We start from the raw sequence: 13,554 nt of genomic DNA, 5'->3' as shown, positions 1-13,554 counted from the left end.
TTATAGATCGAAATAAACACTATGAGAATCAACACACTTTGCCAACACAAAACAAATGTATTTAAGCAAGTAACGTAAAAATTTTGCCTTCTGGTGGCAATCAAGTCGCTGAACACGTTTTTGATATAACTTAAGTTTTTTATAAGCATTTCTCGCGCAGAAACTTCTACAAGATGCTTGAAAAAGTGGTAATCAGTAGGTGAAAAGTCTGGAAGGTATGGCGGATTAAGCAGAGCGTTGTAGCCCAATTCGTTCAACTTCTCCAGGGTCGATTTAGCAACGTGGAGGAGAATTGGGCCTTTTCTGTTTACTAATGCTGAGTGCTGTAAAAGTTTCTGATACATTTCATCCATTTGGTAACAGTATTTCTCCCCCGTAATGGTTTCGCTTACAAAAACACTAATTGATGGGATCGGTCGCAGATCATCAAACAGTCAGCATGACCTTCCTTTTATTCAACCTCGGCTTCCGGAAGTGTCATAGAGCTTTGTCGGCATCCAATCACTGAGCTGAGCATCGTAGGTTGTTGTAAAGAGACACTTTTCATTGTAAGTCATAACCCGGTCGAGAAACGGGTCGTTCTTGTTGTGTAAAATAAGGGAAGATGACACTTCATAACGGCATTTCTTTTGGGTGGCGTTTAATTAGTGAGTAACATATTTATAAACTTATCATCTTCAAGACTCGTATTTGCCAGGAAATTTCTAAAACCACTGTTGTGCTATTCGTTTAGTAGTAGTTACTGGGCTAAACGCCGCTTTGATATCGTGAGCTATTTGGCCTAGTTTGAATTGAAATAGGAAACGTGTGCGAATTTGCCTTTTTCTACATTATATTCAATGTTCTGAAAAGAAGGCATAATTGTTTTAAAACGATTGTAAGTTAAACGATTAAATAGAACGAAAACCGCTCTTCATAATGATATATAAAGTAAAAATAACGACAACTTATTTGAAAATGCATCGTTGTAAATCGAAATTAAAACTTCCGCTAGAACCTTCTTGTCAATCTAATAATTATCACTGCGCCTAAGAATGTTAAATTAAAAAAAAAATGAAGCCTGGTAGTATTTCACAATACACCAGACATTATTAGACTGCTGTTGTTCTGTGGGATTGTACTGGCTCACAGCACCGCGTTCATATTTATTTGCCTTCTGTCGTTCCCATAACAGCGGAGTTACTATCATTGAGAGTATTTCTGAGAAAATTGACCACATTCTGTCTGCTCAACCCTTGGTTAAAATTTACATCTGTGGAAATTTCAATAATCACATGTTGAATGGCTGACCCTCTCAAACAAAACGGATGACGAGGTGAGGTACTCTCATGATTTCTCGATTGCTTATAAACTAACAAAAATGCTTACACGTCTGCTTGGCACTAACGGATAATTTGCAAGTTTAATGGTCCATTTTTCTCACAACTTACCAAGAATTATGCTCATCCTCCGTTCTGTCTCTATTGGGATCTTCTGATGACTCAGTTGTCTCGGTTAAGATAAAAGCAAAATGTAATAACTTCTTAGATTTACCTCTCTATCGCTACTGAATTGCTGATTAGGATAACGTCTTAACATCTATATCGGATATACATCTACCTTCCATGTTTAAAACGAATGTATCTTTCTTCGGATCTGACATGGCAGAATGGTTAATTGTCGGTATAGATCGCTTTATACCCTGCAAGAACTTTCAGTAAAACCCTAATTGACAGCCATAGTTTACTTAAATTATTGCGCACAAAAACCACTATTTCTATTGATTTTAACGAAATAGATGTTATGAAACTAAAGCCATTTATGACTGCTACTAAATACTCTAAAAGAGTAATAAAAATGCAAAGGATTAGTATGCACTGTATGTTAAGTGTAAAGTTGCTGAGCAATGGCTTGGTTCTGACCAGGTTTAATGAATAACAGAGTCGATTGATAGTAGGAGTTAATATCAAACGTAATGAATTGACTATCGTTGTAATCTCCAGATTATTAAGCCATAAAATGACTTCATCAAAAGAATTTAATAATTTATGATGTCTTTGATATTACCATAGGTCTAATTCTATCTAATATCGTTTTGCTACTTGCTCCTGTAAGAGACACATGGTGATATTAATTGAATGGAAGAGTTAATATCCAAATTTATGTTATAGTCTTTTAAAGTAAACCTCGCACTTTTTAGAGTCAATCAGTCTACATTTAAAAAAATATATTTAACTCTCGTCTAGCTGAAAATACGAATAATAATTTCCCCCCACTCTTTATCCGTGCCTAAACCTAAACGTAGATTCCATGAACAAAATGTCTTTCTTAGAACTGCACGCCCGTGGAACTGTCTTCCGTTTTCCTTACTACAATCTGATTGCCTTCAAGTCCAACGTAAACAAGTTCTTGATGAACCGTTCCACTTAAGTTTACAAATTTACCGAATTTGCATTACTAACGATTACTATATTTTCCAATTTACTACTGTACGCTCTGTAACCCTTATCCTCGAGTGGTCTCTGGGCCTTGATACTTGGTGATGCCTATGTAAAAAATATATCAAAAGCTGCAGGTGTTATAGCCTTTAAATCTCTCTCATTTGCTATTTTATAGCTTTTATGAATATTCCTTAGAATTAATTTATTATATGTTTCAAAATACGTACTATAAGTGTTAAGAGTTTTATCCCCAACTATTACATTAAATTTTTCTCTTACTTATTAAAAAAAATTTATTTGTCGTTTAAAATAATGTTTAAAGTATATTTGAAGTTTAAAAATATATCCACACATTCATATATATGTATGTGTATATGCATAGGTGTATATAAATGTATATATCGATATGATACTATTTTTTCTTATCTAATTTTCATATAGTCATCAAAAACTGTATAAAATTTATAATTAAAACAATAAATACAAGCAACCAACACACTAAATAATGTCTATACATGTGTGTATATCATTTGTTCCCATACGAAAATTAAGACGTGTAGTTAATTCACACTTATACGTTTTTATTCATTTTATGAAGTAGGTCCTTAACGTGTTTCCTTAAATAATGAAAGAATACTGAACAACTAATTAGAGAAAAATATGTTCTTAAAATGTGTTAAACTTTTATATAGGATGAACAATATTGGTGAAGAAAAAAAGTAGATGAAAAGAAAATTGAAATATTAAAAGTTTACAAAAATGCATACACATGTATATGTATATTATTGGTATATTTAGGCAGCATTATTTGCATTGGGCATACAACGACAACGTTGTCCCGGCGAATAACCATGCATCTAAATAATACTAGTGCAACAGACATTTGATAACAGAACATAACTACCCCCATCCAATCTAAGAAAGGTCCTCGTTGACAACCTAAAAATCATACAATAAGAAAATAATATTAAAAAAAGTAAAATTACTTGTAGCGTTATATATAAAAACCATTCAACCCACCATAAAAGGTATTGCATTCAAGAAAAGAAGTAGAGTTCTAAAATGTCCTGCGTAGTTCATAGTGGACGGACTTCGTTGAGAGTGTTCACAAACTTGCTGATTTTAATACTCGAATTTTTAATCGTCTTTTCATCCACTCTATATATTTTAACATATCATCACCAAAAGCTGTTTACTGTATATTATAGCTTTCACTTTTACTTGCCGTTCTTACTCCTTCGCACTTTTACTTCAACATCTGAAGATGATTCGTGGACGAATCGAAAGCTCTCATGACAGCGCTTTTAGTAATAGTTTTGATTTTGATATAAAAAAGATTATACGGAAAATCGAACAATTAAACAAAAAAGAATCATAACGCAAAATGTTTCCGTTGCATCTAATAACATTTGCTTGAATGTGTATTTATGTATATATGCCTGTGCATATGTATATATTTATGTATATATGCCTGTGCATATGCATATATTTATGTATATATGCCTGTGCATATGTATATATTTATGTATATATGTCTATGCATAGGTATGTATTTATGTATATGTGCCTGTGCATAGTTATATATTTATGTATATATGTCTGTGCATATGTATATATTTATGTATATATACCTGTGCATATGTGTATATTTATGTATATATGCCTATGCATATGTATATATTTATGTATATATGCCTGTGCATATGTGTATATTTATGTATATATGCCTGTGCATATGTATATATTTATGTATATATGCCTGTGCATATGTATATATTTATGTATATATGCCTGTGCATATGTATATATTTATGTATATATGCCTGTGCATATGTATAAATTATGTATATATGTCTATGCATAGGTATGTATTTATGTATATGTGCATGTGCATATGTATATATTTATGTATATATGTCTGTGCATATGTATATATTTATGTATATATGCTTGTGCATATGTATATATTTATGTATATATGCCTGTGCATATGTATATATTTATGTATATATGCCTGTGCATATTTATATATTTATGTATATATACCTGTGCATATGTATATATTTATGTATATATGCATGTGCATATTCATATATTTATGTATATATGCCTGTGCATATGTATATATTTATGCAAATATGCATGTGCATAGGTATATATTTATGTATATATACCTGTGCATATGTATATATTTATGCATATGTGCCTGTGCATAGGTATATATTTATGTATATATGCCTGTGCATATGTATATATTTATGTATATATGCCTGTGCATATGTGTATATTTATGTATATATGCCTTTGCATATGTATATATTTATGTATATATACCTTTGCATATATATATCTATGTATATTTATGTATATATGCCTGTGCATAGGTATATATTTATGTATATATACCTGTGCATATTTATATATTTATGTATATATACCTTTGCATATGTATATATTTATGTATATATACCTTTGCATATATATATATTTATGTATATGTGCCTGTGCATAGGTATATATTTATGTATATATACCTGTGCATATGTATATATTTATGTATGTATGGCTGTGCATATGTATATATTTATGTATATATACCTTTGCATATGTATATATTTATGTATATATGCCTGTGCATATGTGTATATTTATGTATATATACCTGTGCATATGTATATATTTATGTATGTATGGCTGTGCATATGTATATATTTATGTATATATACCTTTGCATATGTATATATTTATGTATATATGCCTGTGCATATGTATATATTTATGTATACATGCCTGTGCATATGTGTATATTTATGTATGTATGCCCGTGCATATGTATATATTTATGTATATATGCCTGTGCATATGTGTATATATATGTATGTATGCCTGTGCATAGTTATATATTTATGTATATATGCCTGTGCATATGTATATATTTATGTATATATTCCTGTGCATATGTATATATTTATGTATATATGCCTGTGCATATGTGTATATTTATGTATATATGCCTGTGCATATGTGTATATTTATGTATATATGCCTGTGCATAGACATATATTTATGTATATATGCCTGTGCATAGGTACATATTTTTGTATATATGCCTGTGCATATGTATATATTTATGTATATATGCTTGTGCATATGTATATATTTATGTATATATGCCTGTGCATATGTGTATATTTATGTATATATGCCTGTGCATATGTATATATTTATGTATATATGCCTGTGCATATGCATATATTTATGTATATATGCCTGTGCATAGGTATATATTTATGTATATATTAGTGCTAATCTATTTTGTCTAATTGAATTTGCATGATAAAGAATTTCAAAACTGTGACAAATTCATAAGACTATAAATACATCGAAACACACTAAATAACCATAATAATTAATTAGCGCACAAATTGGTTTAGCAGGATATCCAGCAAGATATAATATTCATTTAATTACCATCGAAGAAGAGATGTTGATGATACAGTTGTCACGCGTGTTTTTGAAATATAATTTTACTGATAAATTTGTCGTTAAGTTAATTAAGATATTAACAGCGTCGAAGAGCAAGATGTATTGCTCTATAGTTCAATTTGCAAAAATAATATTTAAATCAGTTCACGATACAAAGTTATTTCGATCGTCTTATGGCGAGGAAACACTTGTATTATCTGTTACGATACTTTAATTTGTCTTCTCTGTTTTGGGTCCATGAAGTTGGAAATATTTTTCAGCAATATTAATTCTCGGTGCAAACCAGAATGCACCCCTTTGAGGAGTTTTATTCTAACGACCGATTCTGTGTCTGATTCAACCTACCGAAGACACGAGTACATAAAGTTTCTCCAATGGGGTAGACTTTATTTCACGTTATCTACAAAGTAGGCATTTTGGAACCAAAAGTTCATTAGTTGTTGATTTTTACAGCATGCCACCCATCTTCACATGATCTGTATATGGTTAAGTATTAGCGGAATTTGTTTTGTATAATTTGTAAATAACTACTTAGTAAATAATAGGTTTTATTTAACTCGTAGATAGATGCCGAATATTTCTGCTAACTGAACACAAATTTTTATTATACTGATGGCACTGAAACGCAAAAGGAACAATCAATTCAACTTCCTAATATTTTACAGCAGTCTTTGATTAATAATCAATTGTACCACACACCTATGTTGCATAGCCGAATCTGTATATAAACAGAATCTATTTAACTGATGTCACTTTACGGTGTGACGCCTCTCTCTCTCTCTCTCTCTCCCTCTTTCTGTCTCTGTCTCTCTCTCTGTCTCTCTGTCTCTCTCTCTCTATATATATATATATATATAATGTCAGAGAAATTACAACAGGAACTGAAGTACACTGCATGTGGCAGGCAGATACCTTTTGTCAAAAGCTAATTTTGCAAATCATCTGAAATCACACAATCAAAGACAGGAACAACAGTACTATGCGAGGGTTTGTACAGCACATCCGGCAACACTAAGTTGCCATATTTGTGGTCTAATCTGCAAATCTAAACTTGGCCCAACAGGACATTCGAGGATTCACAAAATTATCATGTGATCACCTTTACAAGAAGGAAAATTTTATGTCGCATATGAGTACTTTAAAGTAGGACTAAAGCTGGGTTAAAAAGTCACCCACATGCACGCAGACGCACAACGCTTAACTGAAGAGATGGCAAAATTCTGCAAAGAAGTAGCAATCATATATATATATATATATATATATATATATATATATATATATATATATACGAGTTGTAACATTCTGTTATCGTCTAGTTACTGGAATGTGCGTATAACGTTTATTGATCGTCTCTAGTGTTCATGTGTGTGAGTATTTGTTTTTTTTTATAACAGTGCGTATAACAGCTATTGACAATGAAAATTTCCACATACAGTGTTTTTCTAAATTAAAGGTGCTTTTCATTTCAAAAGGCAAACACCAATTATATTTGAATTATATTTGGATATAATCACTTATTTCCATGCTGGGACCCAGTCTCGGAGCACACTTCGTAACAGTCTACATTTTTCTATTTCGCCCTTTTGACTTCTACGGGCGTCAAGTCTAAACGTTAGAGCAGAAGACCCCCCACCCGGTTAATACAATAACGAATTGGGTATCGGGCTAATCTCTCTACGTGTATCTCTAACTTTCTCGTTACGTCATTTACTCCACGTGACCAAATACACAAATCGAATAGTCCACCTTGTCACAGGTTTTTGTTTATGTTAATTATGAAAACTAGCATGCCTTTTCACTAAGTTTACATTTTTGCGAAACTATTTTAACATGAATAATTTTATCTGCAAATAACTTTCGACTTGATAACATTCTGTTTCCATTTGTACAAATATCAATAACGATCATCATAATAATCGTACAGCTTACTTGACGGTGCCCAGATCAACTAGGTAACATCTACTCAGCTGTGGCGAGAATATTTAATTGACTTGGAGATAGATGTTCATGAGCATATATATATATATATATACTAGCAAAAGTACCCGTCGTTTACTGGGTTCAAAAACAGCCTACAGAAAATGGACTCTGATTTATAAAAGTATGATAGGTTATGAAAAGGAAGAGCTGTAAAGAGATAGCTGCGAATTTCGGGTATCAAAACCAAAAGCAAAATATGATGAAAGTAAAAATAAAATAGATAAACCCCATAACTTATTATACTTTACCTGTTCACACTGAAACACTTATCACAATATTCTGTGGATCTATATTAAAAAACCTTGTTAAACTTTGTGACATATTTCCATTCTATGGAGGTCAGGTGCGAACGAACACCTCATGATTTTATTATACCATATTTCTTCAAACTGAAACATAATTATCAAAGTATACTTACGCAGATTGATATGAAAAGTCTTAATTAAAGTCTGTGCCTATTTCCATTCTATGGAGGCCCAGCGCGACCTCAGACCCCACAATTTTATTATACCATCCCTATTTAAGTTAAAACATACTTATACAAGTATTATTATGTACATCTATATCAAAAACACTAGTAAACGTTTTTTTTTTATTTTTTATTTTTTTAGTTCCATACTTTGTCGACCAGGCGCGAACGCAGACCCCACAATTTTAATGACCCACCGTTCTGCCAGATCAAACATACCAATTCCTGTGTCTCGATACATCTTCTATCATTATATGGAATCAGTTTGTTAAAATAGTCAACCATATAGGAGCCTATTCGTGACTAGGCACACACACATTCAGCTTTATATATAGGGAGAGATGCTAGTCTAGCGGCACTGATGAGTTGTGATACAGCGAAACAGGACTGTATGTCGATGACTACAAATATATATATATATATATATATATATATATATATATATATACATTGAAATTACATTACTGATGGTAATTGGGTAATTTTGGTTTCAATCTGCAAGTAAATGAAATGAAATTTAATATTATGAGATTTCGTTACAAATTGAAAAATCCAGGAGATCGATACCATATGCACTATTAAAGATGGATGGACTGTATATGACTGTTTTTTTTATCACGAAGTATCAACGTCTAGTGCTATTCAAGGATAAGTGTTAATAAGACCGAATGATTGTCAACCAATAGATTGAAAGCACTATGAGAGTACAAACATTGATGCATGGTATTAGGTGCGTTTAATAACTTATGTAGCGTTTAATGACAACAACTTTCTGAACAATAAATATAAAGACAACCATGTTGTGTAATAGAGGGCGGGCATGTGTATGCAAATTTCGAGCCGTGTACTAAATGACGTCACGGATATATAAAGAATGACTATATAAAGGAGAGAGAGTATGTTAGAGAAGACGATCGCGTTAAAGGCGTGGGTAACATCACAGTCGTAACGGAAGTCTCGCGTAACGGGAGAATGAGGAATGAAATGTTGCTAATATCAAATAAAAAAAAGGAGTCCAGTTATTCTTTCTGTTAGTCTTATTTTGCGATATCGAGTGTATACAACGTGTGGGTCCTGTGTGTAATCGTGGTTAACGTTACAGTTGTAATCAGCAAGGAAGCATTCTCGCAGTAATATGTTACATAAATGTTAAAATTTTATAAAGAAGCTGTGTTAATGGAAAGCTCTTATGGCGCTAGGGGCATTGAAAAGGGGAAAGAAAAAATGTTTTTTCCGTTGTAGTTTACAGATGAGTTCTTGCATTGAATATCTTACCGGGTGTAACCAACGATTGCAACAATTTTAATGCTTTTGGTCATACCAGTGTAATAAGGTTATCTAAACGAAATGTGTGAATTTGTGTTTGCCCCATTTAAAGAAAGATCTCACGTATAACGTTTGGTAAATTTGTCAGGTTCCGAACCGAGTTTCAAATCTTCAGAAAGTGTGCTAATGTGAAAGTTTCCTGACAGTTCCTCGAGCGGCCGCTCAAATACAGATATATTCAAATTATCAAGCACAGCCATTTAGTCTCAGAGGTTACGATCAATAGTAAAATGGCGGATTAATAGCGAATCGCAGTAAACCAATTTGCGTCAACGGAAAAAAAAAACAAAAAAAAAACGTGAGAACCTATCCTACATTTCCCAAAAATGTAGTAGTAGTAGTAGTAGCAGTAGTAGTAACAACAACAACAACAACAACAACAATAATAATAATAATAATAATAATAATAATTAAAAAAAAAAAAAAAAAAAAAAAAAAAAGTTTTTATACGAATGTTCCGATTCATGTTCCCTGTGACATTTTCGGTTATTAACTATAAATTACAACTCGAAGCTGACCAATGGAGATAATTAATATGTGATAACTTGTTTGAGCCTCGATATTCAAGTGGAAGCAAAAGGATTTGAAACATAAAAAAAACTAAATAAAAGTTAGCAAAAAAAAAAAAAAAAAAAAGAAGCCGGAATGAAAGAGAGGGAAAGGGAGTAAAAGGATTAATACTGAAAACGGTAACTACATCACTCACATTAGATCTGTCTATCATTTATTAATTTTTTTTACTGCGTTTTCACCACAAACAAGGTACAACACCACTTGGATGTAAGTGGTTACTATTTGGGCCAAAATTTTCAGAGGTACTATGTAGGAAATTGAATAGCAATATGTCTGTTCCCATTACACTTGCACTTCTGCATGTCAGGTCAGTCAGGGAGGAATAATACTATTTGAGTTAAAGGCTATTTTTACAAACGAACTACCATTTATCAGGGCCCAGAGACCACTCGAGGATAAGGGATATTCTTTCCGGCATCTTTAGATATCTACTGTGTAGGGGTGGGACTTTTGTTGCTTGTCGAGTTTTTCAGGTGATTTTATGTCCAGGGGTAAAAAGGCTTTGGACTCGTCAAAGCAGTCGCCATTAAAATATTTGTAAAATAGACACAGGGGTACAACATTTCGTCGGGGTTGACTGTAGTGAAGGACTTAATAGATTAGCGACTCTTTTTTCTTAACCTTGTCTAAGAATGAGAGACTAGTAGCAGATGTGCCAGCCCAAATATAGCAAACGGTACTCAATGAATAGGCAGATGTAGACTTTATTGAAGTACAGGATACTCTCAGACGTAAGTGACTTTCTAGCACGGTAGTGAGAGCCCACGTCCTTTGCAGCAGCCTTGGCAATGTCATCGATGTATTTGTTCCGATTCATGTTCCCTGTGAATCTTAAGCCAAAAATTTGGAGGAAGAGCTTTCGGGTAGTGTATTATTAGCCATGGTTATTAAGTGGTTGAGAGATGTGCCAATCAATACATGTAGCTTTAAAAGATAGATTCTCTTATATAGAAATTATACCAGATACATGTGAAACTACTTGAAAAAGTAACTTTTATTTGTATTGTTCTTATTCGCTGTTATTTTCAAGTTATACTGTTTGTACTCACTTTATCGTTTTCATTACTTTTCACTGTATGTTGTTTGGCCCGCCACTTTAAATCTATACGATCACATATTTTACATTGCTTCTTATTTTTCTCTGTCTGTCTGTCTGTCTGTCTGTCTCTCTCTCCTGCTGTATTTTTCTTTCTCTGTTTCTGTCTGTCTGTCTGTCTGTCTGTCTCTCTCTCTATTTCCAACTCTTTGTTTGTCAAGCTTTGTATAAAGAAGTAAAATGAGAAAAGGAGCAGAAAATAAATAAAACCGCGTCTTTCTTCTTTCGCAAGCAGACATGACAGTTTTTCAATCATCAGTTTCTAAACTAAGCTTTTTCAAGGCACGTGGACGGTTGCGTATGATTTCAGTTACAGATTTATAACAATTACAAAATTGTTCAGATAAAATTGATATGGTACATCTACACCATTTACAAACGCCCAATACAACCAAAATAGAAACTAGAGCTTGCCATAAAATAATACTATTAAAGATTGTTTGACTGGATAGTACAAAAAAAAATAGGAAGAAATACTAAGAATTCTTAATACACTTAGTTTCGAATGATGCGTCCCTTTCATCAAAGGAAGGGTTTTAGTAAATAATTATTATAGCGGAGTTATAATTTTGCCTGTACAAGCATAAACTGAAACCGCTGTATATGAAAACTAATTATATATGCAAAAAAGAGTAATATAAATCCGCTACAATAATTATTTGCTAAACTCTGATGAAAATAATGCATTCTTTTAAATCTCGTGGATGAAGGAAATCTTAATATTTTTTGAGTATCCTCTCGAACAGTGCATCCTTATATGTATGTATGTATGTATGTGTGTACGTACGTACGTATGTATGTATGTATGTATGTATGTATGTGTTTACGTATGTATGTATGTACGTATGTGTGTACGTATGTATGTGTGTACGTATGTATGTATGTATGTATGTATGTATGTATTGGGGTGGAGAGGACTCCCGTAAGTCATGGTGAAGGCAACCTTTCTAGGAGAAGCAAATCTCTGATTTAAAAAAACCATAAAGCGGGAGACCAGTACCCGCATTACGCTGGTCTGCAGTTTAATTTGTTGCTGGCTATCTTGCTCTTGCTTGTTGCTGGATCTCAACATTTTGAACCGAGAGAGAGACTTAGCTGTCGTACAAAGCTAAGACTCTTAAACATCATCTTCGTATAGATACTCCCTCAGGCATTTGGGCTCATGGATTTTAAATGTCTGAGGAAGTGGCACTCGTCTGACAAGACGTTGCAATCATCATCATGTATGTAAGGAACACTGAATTATCTAATGTCGGTTTTAAGGGTTTATTAATTCCCTTCATTCTTGTGACAAGTGTTTGGTGGTCTGGAGGTAACGTCTTAGCAAATTTAGATTCAAAGCTGATTTCGTGGCAGGCTCGAATCTTCTGACTAAGAGAAATGGTCACTTTACACTGATGATTGCGGAAGCATGAAACAATTATATCCGTAGTAAGTATAAAAGAATAATTATTATCTATTTATGATTACCAGTCCCCTTTAAGAATATTTAAGAATGGGCACTGGCTGGAAAGTTAAATTAAGAGACAGTCAACTAGCGTTTATGCAAGGTTCACGACTTTCATCGTTCGAACACTCTGCGTCCGAATTGAGCGTTTATTGGTTAGTAATTCCTTTAATACATGTGGCAATTGTTTGGTGGCTCAAGGGTAAAAGCTTGGTAAATGATATCAAAGGTGTTTTCCTGGCTGAGTTCGAATCTCTCGACCGTCTGAAATGATCATCATTCACATAAGTATGAAACATTAGTGTCTGTAGGTATAAAATCACAATTATTTTTTAATTATACAATAATATATATGTATAAATATATGTATATATATATATACATATATATATATATATACATATATATATATATTGTGGCAGTAGAGTTTAGTTTCCTAGAAGTACATCCAATGAAACAACATGTGTCTACCAAAATGTGCTCAATAAGTAAACAGAGAAGGTATATTAAATTTATTTATACAAACATTGATGGCTACATATGTGCATACATGTTTCTATAATCAGCTGTTACTGAGGAGATTACGTCTTTAGACCAAGAATTACCCCTGAAAACTCTTTTTCAAGTTTTTATGGGTAATTCTTGGCCTGAAGACATATCTCCCCAGTAACGGGTGATTACAGAATAACCATGTATGCACATATGTAGCCAACAATGTTTGTATAAATAAATTATATATATATATATATATATATAT

The 13,554-nt window shown here is 32.6% G+C and overlaps 1 protein-coding gene and 1 long non-coding RNA gene across 2 annotated transcripts in view; one reads left to right on the top strand and one right to left on the bottom strand.

The window, feature by feature from the left end:
- The window catches only part of LOC145297633 (retinal guanylyl cyclase 1-like), a 1,014,990-nt gene that overhangs the window by 444,665 nt on the left and 556,771 nt on the right, over positions 1 to 13,554 (bottom strand). The window lies entirely within an intron of this gene.
- Positions 843 to 13,554, top strand: part of LOC145297635 (uncharacterized) — an 86,827-nt gene continuing 74,115 nt past the window's right edge. The window contains exon 1 of the long non-coding RNA XR_013870291.1: positions 843 to 1,315. This is a non-coding gene — a long non-coding RNA (uncharacterized LOC145297635). The remainder of the gene's footprint in view (positions 1,316 to 13,554) is intronic.

This window comes from Euprymna scolopes, chromosome 18 (assembly GCF_053919585.1).
Source record: "Euprymna scolopes isolate OS-2025 chromosome 18, ASM5391958v1, whole genome shotgun sequence".
Lineage (NCBI taxonomy): Eukaryota > Metazoa > Mollusca > Cephalopoda > Sepiida > Sepiolidae > Euprymna > Euprymna scolopes.
Note: the sequence above shows the minus strand (reverse complement) of the source record. Positions and strands in the feature narration are given on the sequence as shown.